This window comes from Marmota flaviventris, chromosome X, assembly GCF_047511675.1.
Source record: "Marmota flaviventris isolate mMarFla1 chromosome X, mMarFla1.hap1, whole genome shotgun sequence".
NCBI classification, from domain to species: domain Eukaryota; kingdom Metazoa; phylum Chordata; class Mammalia; order Rodentia; family Sciuridae; genus Marmota; species Marmota flaviventris.
Window position 1 is genome coordinate 77,757,887 of NC_092518.1, and position 13,077 is coordinate 77,770,963.

The 13,077-nt window shown below is 31.7% G+C and overlaps 1 protein-coding gene across 3 annotated transcripts in view; it reads right to left on the minus strand.

Annotated features, from left to right (window-relative positions):
- Diaph2 (diaphanous related formin 2) overlaps window positions 1–13,077 on the minus strand; it is an 870,804-nt gene that overhangs the window by 403,410 nt on the left and 454,317 nt on the right. The gene's annotated exons all lie outside the window — the stretch shown is intronic.

The following is a 13,077-nucleotide window of genomic DNA, read 5'->3' on the forward strand; positions in this document are numbered from 1 at the left end:
ACACTGCAAGCACAAGTATACTAATTAATTTGAATGTTGACTACATATTGAATCTCACAGTCATCACCACCACTACAGGTTGAAAATGCATATGCCAACCTTTAGCCTTGGGTGACGTCTAAAGCTGAGTTATGAACCCAGCTGAAATAGTGGGTTTGTAATGGAAATGCTGACGATCTTAAGTATAGCAGCCCGAACAACACTGACTATAATAAAATCCTTGTTCAGATATAACTCACATAAAAAGTAAAAGCCAAGGGCTGTGAACAGCTCAGTGTATTTAAGCCATTTTTCAACACATTCGAAATCCATGTACTTCTGTATTCCTTTCAAAGCAGTACCTGATGGTTTTGCAGACTTCTGTGTTTTGGTTTTTTTAAAAAATCTGTGTATATTCATATCTCCTATGACTCCCTGTGAAATTTTTTTTTTCCTTTATCTTTAGCTGGTGAGACTGCTAATGTAACTTTTATGAAATAAATGTTATTTTTGTCTGGTCTTGCTTTACATTTTTAATATCCCAGGGAATGGACTTGTTCATTGAATTTGGAGAGATAATAAAGGGGCTCACCAAATTCTGATCTGCAAGGCTTGTTAAAGTGTCTCTGTGTTAGAAATGTCAGTGTAGAACTAAAGAGGACAGTATTATTTCACCATATTATTTTAATTAGCACTTTATTCATTGCCCCCATATCAAAGGAGTGATTTATTTTCTTTTATGCAAATATTGAATGATAAAGGAAAAAAGGAAACCAAGCACTTCAGTAAAAAAGAAATATACACTAGCAAAATCAACAGTTATAGTTGCAATTTATTTATTTACTTTTTTTTTTTTTTTGCAGTGTTGGGGATCCTACCCAGAGCCTTGTACATGCTAGGCAAGCACTACACCACTGCCCTACACCCTAGGTGCAGGTATTTATATTTTAATTAAAATGTTACAGTATTCAACCACTCAGAGCCACACACACACTGCACATTTTGATAGCTGGCTATGAGCACTGGTGAGAAGAACATTGATAGCCAGAGAGAGAGTTGATGCTCTTGTATGTAGATACTCCCCCAAAGTCTAATTTGCACAAATGGAATTCAAGAATCTAGTGAATGAAACAGAATTGATCTAACTGACATTAACTATTATTAGAACAATTTGATAATTACTTATAGGATATAGAACTCTATATTTCCTCTAATTTCAGATGTTTGTTTATAATTTAAACAATGTCACATTTAAATGTGAATATGGTCTTAAATATCATCTTGCAAATACCTTCATTAGTCACATTCATTTTCCATTTTCTCAAACCATGGAAGACCAGAGTAGCAAAAGAATGAAGATGATTAACTGATTATGGTTCTTAGAGAAGTAAGCATAAAAATTATTTATGAATATGTTTCTTTTCATATGTAATAAATTGTGACTATATGATTTTATACAATACTGTGTTCAGAGAGGGTTACTCAACCTCAATTAATAACTACAGATAATTAAATTATACTTTATACAATATTTGAACTTCATAAGCATTTAACATCACAATAAGGTTCACAATATACTTTTATGTGCTAACTACTTCAAGTGTTAGTAAATCATAGAGAAATAATTAGTTTGAGAAAGTGAAAAATAGAACATAAACTACAAATATGGTAACTGAATATGCTATCCACATTTTTTAGAGATTTGGTCAGGCAGAACAAACATTTTCTTTCTTAATATTTCCAAATTTAATTGATGATATTAAACATGAAATAACAGCTAATTATAGAATCTTGATTTTACTTTTCAGTGTTAGTGGTATGGCACTGTTGATATTAGAAATAAAATTAATTTATGGAATCATGTATAATAAGAATAGATACAGGTAATTTCAAATTATAACATATATTATTTACATGCAGTATCTGAATTCAAATATTAACAATTGTTTTTGCAATTTTTCTCCCCACTGGTGGCTTCCTCATTCACTACCCATGTCACATCCCAAATAAAATACATATTTAAGTCCTACATCGTTCCCAACTCCTATCCTTTCTAGTTTCACTAATATAGCTCCTCAGCTTATACTAAAATTGGAGGTTCCAGATCTTGAAGGATATTATAAAGCAAATATTTGACTGTATTATTAAAGAGTTCAAATTGTGTCTGTAAATCATTTAAAAAGAAAAACCCTTTCAAGGTTAGCAATATGTTTCTTTCTGGGAGTTGTTCCACATTCATTACTTAGTTAAGACTTGACAATATGGAGAGTTCTACAAAAGAGATGCATGGATTAAAAAAAAAAAGAGTGAAAAAAAATTTAAAATCAGTGATGATTTTTGTGTATTCCTCCCCAGGAGAGAACTATATAAACCATGTAATAGCTTTGGTGCTGGAGCAAGTGTAATTCAAGATTAGTTGGTTATCTGCATGCAGATGGAGTTTATTAGGTATGTACTGGAAATTCACTATTCTAAACTTTATGTTGGTAAACAGCATTTTCCAAGTGAAGCAATTAGCTGGGCTGGCATTTGGCTCACTTACTTTGGAAAGAACAGCTGTCTAACTTCATTGTTAGCAATGCAAAATGTTAGAGATGTGCTGCTTACTGCCACACTGCAATGGTGTCAGGCCTTTGAAGATGTTACCCCAATCTTAACACAAAATCCTTGTTGGTAACTGTTGACCCCGCTATCCACTTTTTTTTTGTGGATAGCGGGGTCAAACAGTGGATAGTGCTATCCACTATCCACAGGATCTCTACTAAGATTTAAACTGTGTCCACTTCCTGAAATTACCTGCCTATTTTAACTACATTGAGAATAATTACATTTATTTATATGAAAATATAATCAAAATATAGGCATATACCTCAGTCTTCCTTCTTGAAAAAAGCTCTAGTTTACAAGTACATATTTGGGTATAAGCTGAAGAAACTTTCAACATTCACAGTGTGAACTTGAGGACTTTCTTTGAATTTTCCAAACTCAGTCTCTTTTTCTAGAAAACCATACTTAATATAATACCTGGTACTTGGTAAACTCTTCTGAAATAGTAGTAGTTATTATTGTGACTATTAGTTATCAGAAGTTGTATAACTAAGTGAATAAACAGTACCTGACATTCACATTAGCTTTGGGTTTTCTGCTACAAACACTAGCAGAATCTACTCCTTTAAAATGAACTAAAAAGAAAATGCTTTGTTATCATTTTTAATAATATTTTCAAACTATTTTTATTTGTCCCTAAACTTTATCAGCAATTATTTAGACTATTCAATTAAATTCTACATGCATTTTCTTTTCTTCTATGTTTATACATGCTAAGGACAAAGACCCTAATAAAACAAGATGTTGGAACTTTGATGATCAGCATTTTAATATAAGATGATGATTTTTCCATCAAAAATTGGAGATGTAATTCAAAATGAGATGAGCCTTTATGATTATATAATATTCCTGAAAGACTCCAAAATGAAAAACAGTATAAGAAAACATAAAGAAAATAATATTACTAACATCATAAACTATTTCAGAAACTTTTATGATTTAATAAGTGAATTTTGATGTTTATTTATTTTTGGGTTTTGGCACTATGTATCAAACCAGGGCCTATGACTGAGCTACACCCTCTGTTACAAAACTTCATTTTAAAAGTGAGATTAAACACGTCCAGTGTAGTGGTGCACACCTGTAATCCCAATGGCTCAGGAGGCAGAGACGGGAGCATCATGGGTTCAAAGCCAGCCTAAGAAAATTACTGAGGCCTTAAGCAACTCAGCAAGACCCTGTCTCTAAATAAAATATAAAAAATGGCTGAGATGTGGCTCTGTGGTTAAGCATCCCTGGGTTCAATCTCTGATACAAAAAAAAAAACAAAATTAATGAATAATGACACTAAACAATAAAAACCAGACCAAAATCAACTGAATTAATATCATTATGCTAGTTTGAATAATATATTATTATTTATGTATAACATCCCTAAGGCATTTACACATTGAATATCTGATTTTGTTTTCCTAATCACCTTCAGAAAAAAAGTAGGCTAAAAATTACCAAGTCTATTTTTCAAATTTCAAATGTATACAAATGAGATATTAGGAAAATGAAAGGTTTGATGGCCAAACTATGATCAAATAAGAAGTGGGTGACTTAGCTTAAACTAGAATGTGTATGTTATCATTCACATTAGCAGGTTTCTTTCAGATATGACTATACCAAAATCCTTTGCCACAGAGTTACTTTCCAATAGGAGGCAAAGTTTCTTACTAACCCCCTTCCATGAATCTACAAATCATGCCAGCTCCCTTTTATTTTACATGGAAATACTACTATTAAAAGAATTTGGGTCATATACAATCAGCACATGGAAATGTTATATTCTCCACTTACTAAGCTTGTCCCATCAACTTCTAAGATCCAAATTTCAGCAAAAGACTCCAGTTAATTTCAGGAAATCACAATAGCAGTGTTAGCCCCTAGGATATAGTCCTTGTAGTCAAGTTAGTTTGGAAATGCATAAAAAGTGGAAAATGTGGGCAATTGTTTAGGTAGTTCTCATGATTTTCTAATACTGATCCAAATTCCATAACCTCTATTTCCCTACACCAGTCTCATGCTTATTGATTAATATATCAGACGGATTGGTAGTGGTGAAAACTGTAGAAATGCAGCAAAGTTAAAGCAGTAGGTTCCACCTATTGGCATAGCAGTACAAAGGAGTCTTCATTCACAGAAAAATTTACCTTTTTTTTTAAATGAGTTTGCTATGTCATCAGAAATTTTGTTCTTTCTTCATTTCATCCATCTTCCCCTACTTCCCCCTTCACCTTGACCATACTACTCAACATCAGTCATTTAACCTCCTATATAAAATGTGTCCCTATGTTTTACATCAGGAGTCAATCAAATTAGGACACTTAATGTATGAAAATTTACATTCTTACAAACTACCTTGAATACCTAATAAGATAAAACTGGCCAATATTATCATATGTTGTATTTCCTGACATTGAAGTAAAGGCTCAATAATTAAAACAAAACAAAATAGCAATGACAAGTTTTCTTGGTGGAAATTTTTAATTCAGAATGTGCTAAGGACACATTAGAATTGAATGACACATAAGACAACAATAGCATAATATTATTGATAACAACTATGGTAAAGCCCACTGTGATATTTAAATGGTATACAATGTGGTTGATAGGTGTATTTTTTGTTTCATTTTTTTAAGAAAGCAAAACCATCTACTCTTATACTAAAGATGATTTGATAAAAGCCTTAAGTGTCATACACACAACTGCTGAAAAACAATAATTATTTACAATAACATCAAATCATCTTTGACAGCAGCTGCCTTATCAGATGCATGTGATCATTGTAACAAAGCATGCATAAAAATAAGAGAACCTTTTGAATTAATATGTAGTTCTTTCCTCACTTTTCATAAGTCATTACACATTTTAAAATTTTGAATGACTGGCATTTTAAATATGCCTTGTTGAAGTCCAACATACACTCAGAAAAAGGTAAATAAGTAATTTGCTGAATGAATTTTCACAAGCCACATAGACACATCAACCCAGCATTCAGATGGAGAAATAGAACATGGCCAGTCCCTGAAAAGCCCTCATATACTAACCAACCCCAAAGATAACTATTAATAATGATTGCTTTTGTTTTAATCATTTTTTCAAAGAATATTTTTTGAAGATCTGTTTTTTCTCTACTTGTTGCTTAAAAGGTAAGAAGTAGAAATTCTATATCCACAAGTATAATTTAGGAATCCCGATACTTATAAAGTTTCTCGGTGGGTTAAAGAAAGAAGGCAGCTAGTTTTAGGTTGATATTGAGCAAGCATTCATAGACTGAATTTATTATGCCAATCTCAGTTTAACTATTCTTACAATACTTAAAAAATTATGCATTTTTAGGATCTCTTACTGTGTTGTCTTATTTTAAGGACACTTGGTTTAAAAATCTCTTAGAAGTGACTTGGTGAGAGTAAAGAAGAAAAATTATTAAAAACTGGAAAATTTTACATAAATATATATTTAATTTCCTAATCTTAATGGTATTTCCCTAAATTTTATAACATGTTTTTGGAGTTCATATAATAGAATGCAATTAATTCAGCAAAAATGGTTTGAATTATTTTAAACAATATATACAAAAAAAGTCCAAAGGAAGTAAAAATATTAACTTTAATTACAATGATGCAATAACACATGGATTTATTTTTATTTGGATTGCTTACATACAAGTAAGGTCAAGAAATTCTACTGATATTTTGTCACATTGGTACATTATCATTCTGTGCTTTTAAGAAAATAAGATTAGAACTCAAAGTTCGAATCTTTTAGGGAATCATAGAGATAGGCCCTGTAAGTTAAATTCTCTAAAAACACTAGGATTTTCTTCCAAAACTAAATTACTTTCCAATGAAAATACCAGTACACAAAATACATGTTTTTCAGGAAGGCATTAGAATAAAAGATAGTAGCTGTTTAAACAGTTAGTTACACATGATATTGGGACAATCAGCTCCTATTAAATTCTATGAGACTTGGATGTTACTTAGTACACCATGAACCTCTACTATTTGGTGGTTGCCATTAAGTTTAGGTCCTCTCCATTATTAATTCAATTTTTTCAAATTTTAACTTTCTCTTTGAAAGGAATAAAACATTGTACATGAAATATTATGAAGTCCCACTGTTCTCCTCATTCTAACTTACCTTATTTCCCCTCTTGCATTTATAGAGAACAATAATTGTTAGACTGCTAATTTCTATTTGTCAACTTCCCACAATGTCTTATTTTGAAATATGCCTGTTGTACTAAAATAATTTGCTATTATTCAATTTAAAGAGCATTTATTAAGCACTTTGTCCTGGGATGCTGTGCTAGCACAGAGACTGTAAGGACAAAAAGGACATAGCCCTTGAAACTAAGGAATTCAATCCAGGAGGTATAGATAGAAGCAAACAATTTTAAAAATGCTAATGTGGTATATATTATATTACCAATAAGGATACCATGCAGCTATTTACCCAATGGAAGTAGTAATTCTGTCCAAATGGAGCTAGAGAGAGGACCAACAACTACATAGAGGAATAGCATTTATAATTCCAGGGTTTTTTTTCTAGTTCAGTATTTACTTTCTTTTTTTTCCAATATTGGATCATGCATCTCTGTTGTATATTTTAAACCACAAAGGAAGTACAAATGTAGCTGAAATATAAATTTTACATATATATATATATATATATATATATATATATGTGTGTGTGTGTGTGTGTGTGTGTGTGTGTGTGTGTGTGTATGTATGTGTATATATGTATATGTGTGTGTGTGTGTGTGTGTATATATATATAAATGTTAGGGTCTATAAACATACACTAACCTACCATCCAGCTGTATGATCTTGGGAAATTCCTTCATCATTCTGGGTCTCCCCTTTTACAAGGATGAGATCATCTCCGAAGCTTTAACCAGCTCTGAAATTTCTAAAAGCAAATTATTTTTTTCCCTTTCCCTCTCCTTTCATAGTGTTACAATTTTATTTTTATTTTTTCCTGAAGTTTCCTCTACATTTTTCTTAATCTGAATTTTCATCATTAATTATTCTGTGTAGAAGTCAGAACAGATAAACAGTTAATGCATTACTAATATGCTATAGAAATGTGGCAGTTATTGAAAGGAATAGCTGACTGTTAAAATTTATAATAATTCAATTCACAAGAAATTAATACACTTCATAGCAAAGTTACTTAGTTCTTATCCTGTAGGATGGTACTAATTTAACTAAAGTGAAACCTATTTTGGATTTATGTAGAACCTTAGGATTAATAGTGCCTTCAAATACATTAATATAATTTTCCCCTATTGAATGAAATAGTTTTAATTAAACTTTACTAACCCTTTTGGTTTAATCCCTCAAGCTGACCTGTAAAGCAGTAAAGGTTTAAATCAAACTATGAAAATCCTCCACAGGGGGTAGAAATAAAGAAATTATCAAATATGTCTAATAATCCAGAAATAATCTATATAATATATACCTACTGCATATAATCTTACAAATATTCATAAACACACATAATCTTTAAAGTTAATCAATGGAAGAAAGGTAATTGTGGCTTATCACAAGTATTTTCATTGTTTTAAAGGCATTCGAGTCTCTATAGCAACCTTTTTTTCTTTCTCTAAAGACTCATTGATATGTCAATCATGAATGAAAGGACCTGTAGATTTATAATTTAACCAGAAATAAAATTACCAGAGCAATGCCATTGTATTAATTTTTCTTGTAATGAAGTTGCATTATACTATTTACTTCTGAACGTCCTAAGGGCTATGACAATATTATTTTGAAGAAAGTGAAGTACTCTCCTCTCTGACCCTGCCTGCCTTCCTCCCCTCTCCGTACAATAATAACTACCTAACTAAATGAACCAAAGTCAAAACAAAACTACTCTCTAATTCTCCAGGCAATACTTCCTATACTTTTCCCACCAAAGTATCCCTAATGGAAGAGAAGATTGAACAAGTGCCCCTAAGGATCTGCTGCAAGTGTGAAATTGCTTTGAAGTCATCTGTTTTATTTTAAAAACTCATGTGGATTTTGCATTCTATTCTATAATATATATCTGTTTTAATCTAAAAATTAGGTGTTTTCCCCCAATATCTTTGAGTTTCAGAACTCTAGGAAAATATGCTAAGTTTACAGCATGGCTTTGCACCTTCCAAGAAACACTCTTAAATTTATGAAGAAGAAAGGTAATTATAATTTTTTTCCCATGGATCTTACATACTTCTTTCCTTTTGCTTACCGTTTACTTCAAGGTGGTATTTTGTTTGTTTTGTTTTTGTTTGACTGAAAGAAAATTAACTTATTTTCTACACTAGATAGAATAGATCCTTTTTTCATTCAAAGAAGTACTTTGATTCTACTAATCTTAAAAAAAAGCAATGTTAGACATAACAATACTGTTCTTCAAATAATTAATTAAATTAGCTTTTTCTTATCTATTTCAGTTCAGTTTTTTGTAAGAGACATTTTTGTGGTTGTTTTTGACAAAATGGGGATTCCATTTCACAAGTAGTCCATTATCAAATAAAATGAATTATATAATGTTAATCTAATTTTATTTTCACAGGTAGAGTATGAATATTATACATACAGTATATTATGCACAGTACTGAGGGTGGGATCCTGGACTCATATGGGGCTAAAAGGTATATTAAGGAAGAAAGACAAGTTCAACTCAAATAACAAGGAAAAACATTAACTATAAATAAGAGGTAAGTGGTTTGACCTTTCACTATATTTTGTTTCTTCCTGCAGACTAAATTCAAAAATACTTTCTCCTAAGGCTTTGGGGAAAAAAAAAACATTAAAAAGAAAAGAAAAAAAATATGGATTCTGAACAATGATTTGACAAATGATAGTCAGTTTCCTTAGAGGACAAGGCAGGTGAGATTTCCAGGCAGAGGATGCAGCATAAAATTGTACACAGAGACAGGATATTATAAAGGTATAAAAACAGCTCAAGAGAATATATGTCTCAGTACAATGAAATGAAAAGTAGGAAGAAATGAAAGAGGGATGCAAGCAGGCAGAATGTGCTTAAGAACTTTTCGAGTTGTGAACTCTGAGTTTGAATTTCATAGGAAAAAGAAATAACTAGACAAAAAAAAAAAAACTTGAGAATGGGGATTGCTACATACCAAACAGTGGGATAGAAAAAGGATTTTTGGCAACAGTCTTTTGAATACACTGTCAGGAAGAATGCACAAAAGCAGAAATAAACAAAGCACAATGGACATATTTCGCTCTTGAAATAGGGAGAAAGAACTTGGTGATATTATAAAAGAAAAATATAAAAGGATTTAACAAAAACGCAGGAAGAGGGAAAAAACAAATAAAACTGAATATATTCTTGTCTAAGATTGGAAGAAATTTATGACTGCCTTAAGATTATTCCCTTCTAATAAGACAATAAAAATAACCATCATATCCTTAGTAGTATAACAACTGCTTCTGTAATACTAAACATAGAAGTATAGAGACAGTTGTGTACTATTTGTATGTGTAAACTCATATAATCTTATTGTTACTTTCATTCCCTTTTTACAGATGAGGAAACGAAAATTTGGAAGCTCAAGTTTATAGAAGTAGTAAGTAGCAGGGCTAGGATTAGAAATTTGTAATATATAACTAAAAAGACTGTGCTCTAGAGTCTACCTTTATCATTAGCAATAACAGGTCAAAGTACATGATATTTTTTCATATCTCTATAGCTCTTCAAAACACCCACACATAAATGCTATATTTATAAATATAATCCTAAATGAGTCATTAGGCAACTTAATCACTGGTAAAATACCAAGGGTACTTACACAAACTTACATGGCTATAGTATCACCAGTAGATATTATCTTATGGGACTACCATGTATGTGGTCTAGTCCATGGTTGACCAAAACATGTGGTTCATGACTGTATGGTTATATAATTATTACAATACCTATAGACTATAAATAGATACAAGCACACACTGCTGTATTTTGAATGTGTTCTCCAAAAAACATGTAGGTGGGGCCTAATGGGAGAAGTTGAGGTCCACCATCATGAATGCATTTATGTTGATTGTAAAGGGGCATGAGGCCATAAGTTCAAGCTCTTGTTCTCTCTCAGGATGTAATGAGTTCTACCACATTATGATACAGTAAGATGGAGCTCACTATATTACATGCAGCCCCTTGATCTTGAACTTCCCAGCCTAGAGAACTACAAGAAACAATCCTACTCTTTATAAATTACCGGTTTGCAGAGTTCCGTCATGGCAACATGAAACAGACACACACACAGACACACACACACACACATAATTATTAGGGGTTTAGATGCTGACACAAGCTTTATTATCTATTTCACTTCAGTCATTGCAGATTTTTTGACTAAAAACATATTTAAAAAAGATATATTCATATAAAATATTTTTCATATAAGAATTAAAAATTATCATCACAAAACTGATGATAAAACTTTTATCTGAATATATTATTGATATAATTCCTTCTAAAATTGTTTTTTTTTTTTTTTTTACTTTTATTTTTTGTGCTAGAGATTGAACCCAGAGGCACATAACCACTAAACCACATCCCCCATAGCTTTTTATCTTGATACAGGATCTCACTAAGCTGATTATGTGCTTGCTAAATTGCTGAGGCTGGCATTAAAGTCATGATCCTCCTGACTATGCCTCATGAGCCATTGGGATTAGAGGTGTGAACCACCACAACTGGCCCAAAATCTTTTCAAAACTGTTTCAATGTATTAAACAGAATTTAGGAAACATAATGTGATAAAGAGCAATCAAAAAGCAATAGTGGCACCAAAATGATCTAAATTCAAAACTGGTCCTATTTGAGGCATTTTATAGTATTTAAATTACAATACAATATTAAAGCATTGTGATTATTCCACATTAGTTACATACTCAAAAGCCTTTAGTCACAGGCTTTTTTTTTTTTTAATACCAAGGTTAAACCTAGGGGCGCTCAACCACTGAGCCACATCACCAGCTTTTTATTTTTTTATAATTCGAGACATCTCTAGCCCTTATAAAAATATGTATATGAGAGAGAGAGAGAGAGAGAGAGAGTGTGTGTGTGTATGTGTCTTACTAAGTTGCTGAGGGCCTCGCAAAATTGGTGAGGGTGGCTTTGAACTTGGGATCCTCCTGCCTCAGCCCCCCAAGCAGCTGGGATTATAGGTTTATCAATCATACCCAACTACAAAGGCATATTTTTAAATACAAGTTTCAAGATACAGAAGTTCTTTAGAAAGCAATTGCCAGAAAGCTAGTATTATGATAGTAGAAAGTATAATTTTCAATCATATAGAGAGTTTTCTTAAAATAAAGAATACACATAGCACCATGGACTTGTACCTTGTATTCTACTGTCATTCTGCTCTGTGAAACAAAAACCAAAATACACTGGGGATATGTTCATGGTCTATTTGATCGATAAAACCAAAACAGCAAAGATTACCACAACCCATACTAAACAAACAAAATTCTAGGTTTCATGGAATCACTTTTTTTTTCCTTCAAAGGACACAAACAGGTTTATATGGTCTGAAATAAATTTGGCAAACATACACTTTTGAGCTCTGAAAGTCCTCAGAGTTATAAAATGGATAATTCCATTCTATAATACAATGCAATACAATTTCAAATATAAGATTTGAATATAAGATTATATATTTCAAATATAAGATTCATTTAAAAGGCAAAATATATAATTTCATCCTCAGAAAATGTTTCCTTGATCTAACCTCCTATTACTTTTTAATCTCTTACAGGAGTAAATAATACAAACAGACAAGGCTAATTACTTCAAATTAAAATCTTAGAAGCATTATTACTTTCCCCATTGTGTTCTTCACTGGTGCCAAGAACTGCCCTTTCTTTCCTGCTAACTGATGCCTTGCTGCCTGCAACATCAGGCAGAGACTCATTAGGCTGTCAATGAAGTTTCTGAGATGCTTACTTTACTGCTCCAGCCTTACTGTCAACTATTTTTCTCACTTGATCTAAAACATTCTACTACTGTGCCTTGCTCAGCTTATTTTCTCTTTAAAAATACAGCCCCTTTCCATGCCTTTAAAACTCTATCCCTCATATTTTAACTCCTGGCCTCTTCCATAAAAACTTCTCTAATCAAAACATTCAAAAGTACTCTCTTCCGCATTTCAACTACAAGATATTATTTTTCATGTACCCTTCTCACATTCATCCTTGTTCTATCGGTTATTCATGTGGATGTGTGTATATACATAATTATTTTTCCTCAACTTTAAGATTTTAAACACATTCAAAGAACAATGGTTCTATGATCATTTTCAAATCACTAAAAGATACCATACTACATATAACATAAAATGCCCTTAATTGCTTATCAAATTAAAGAATGAACATATTGTCTGACCATACATATGAATACTTTAATAACTTAGTACCGTTACAAAAAAAAAAAAAGACAAAAACAGGCCATTAAAATGTACAACACTATCAAATACATACTAAC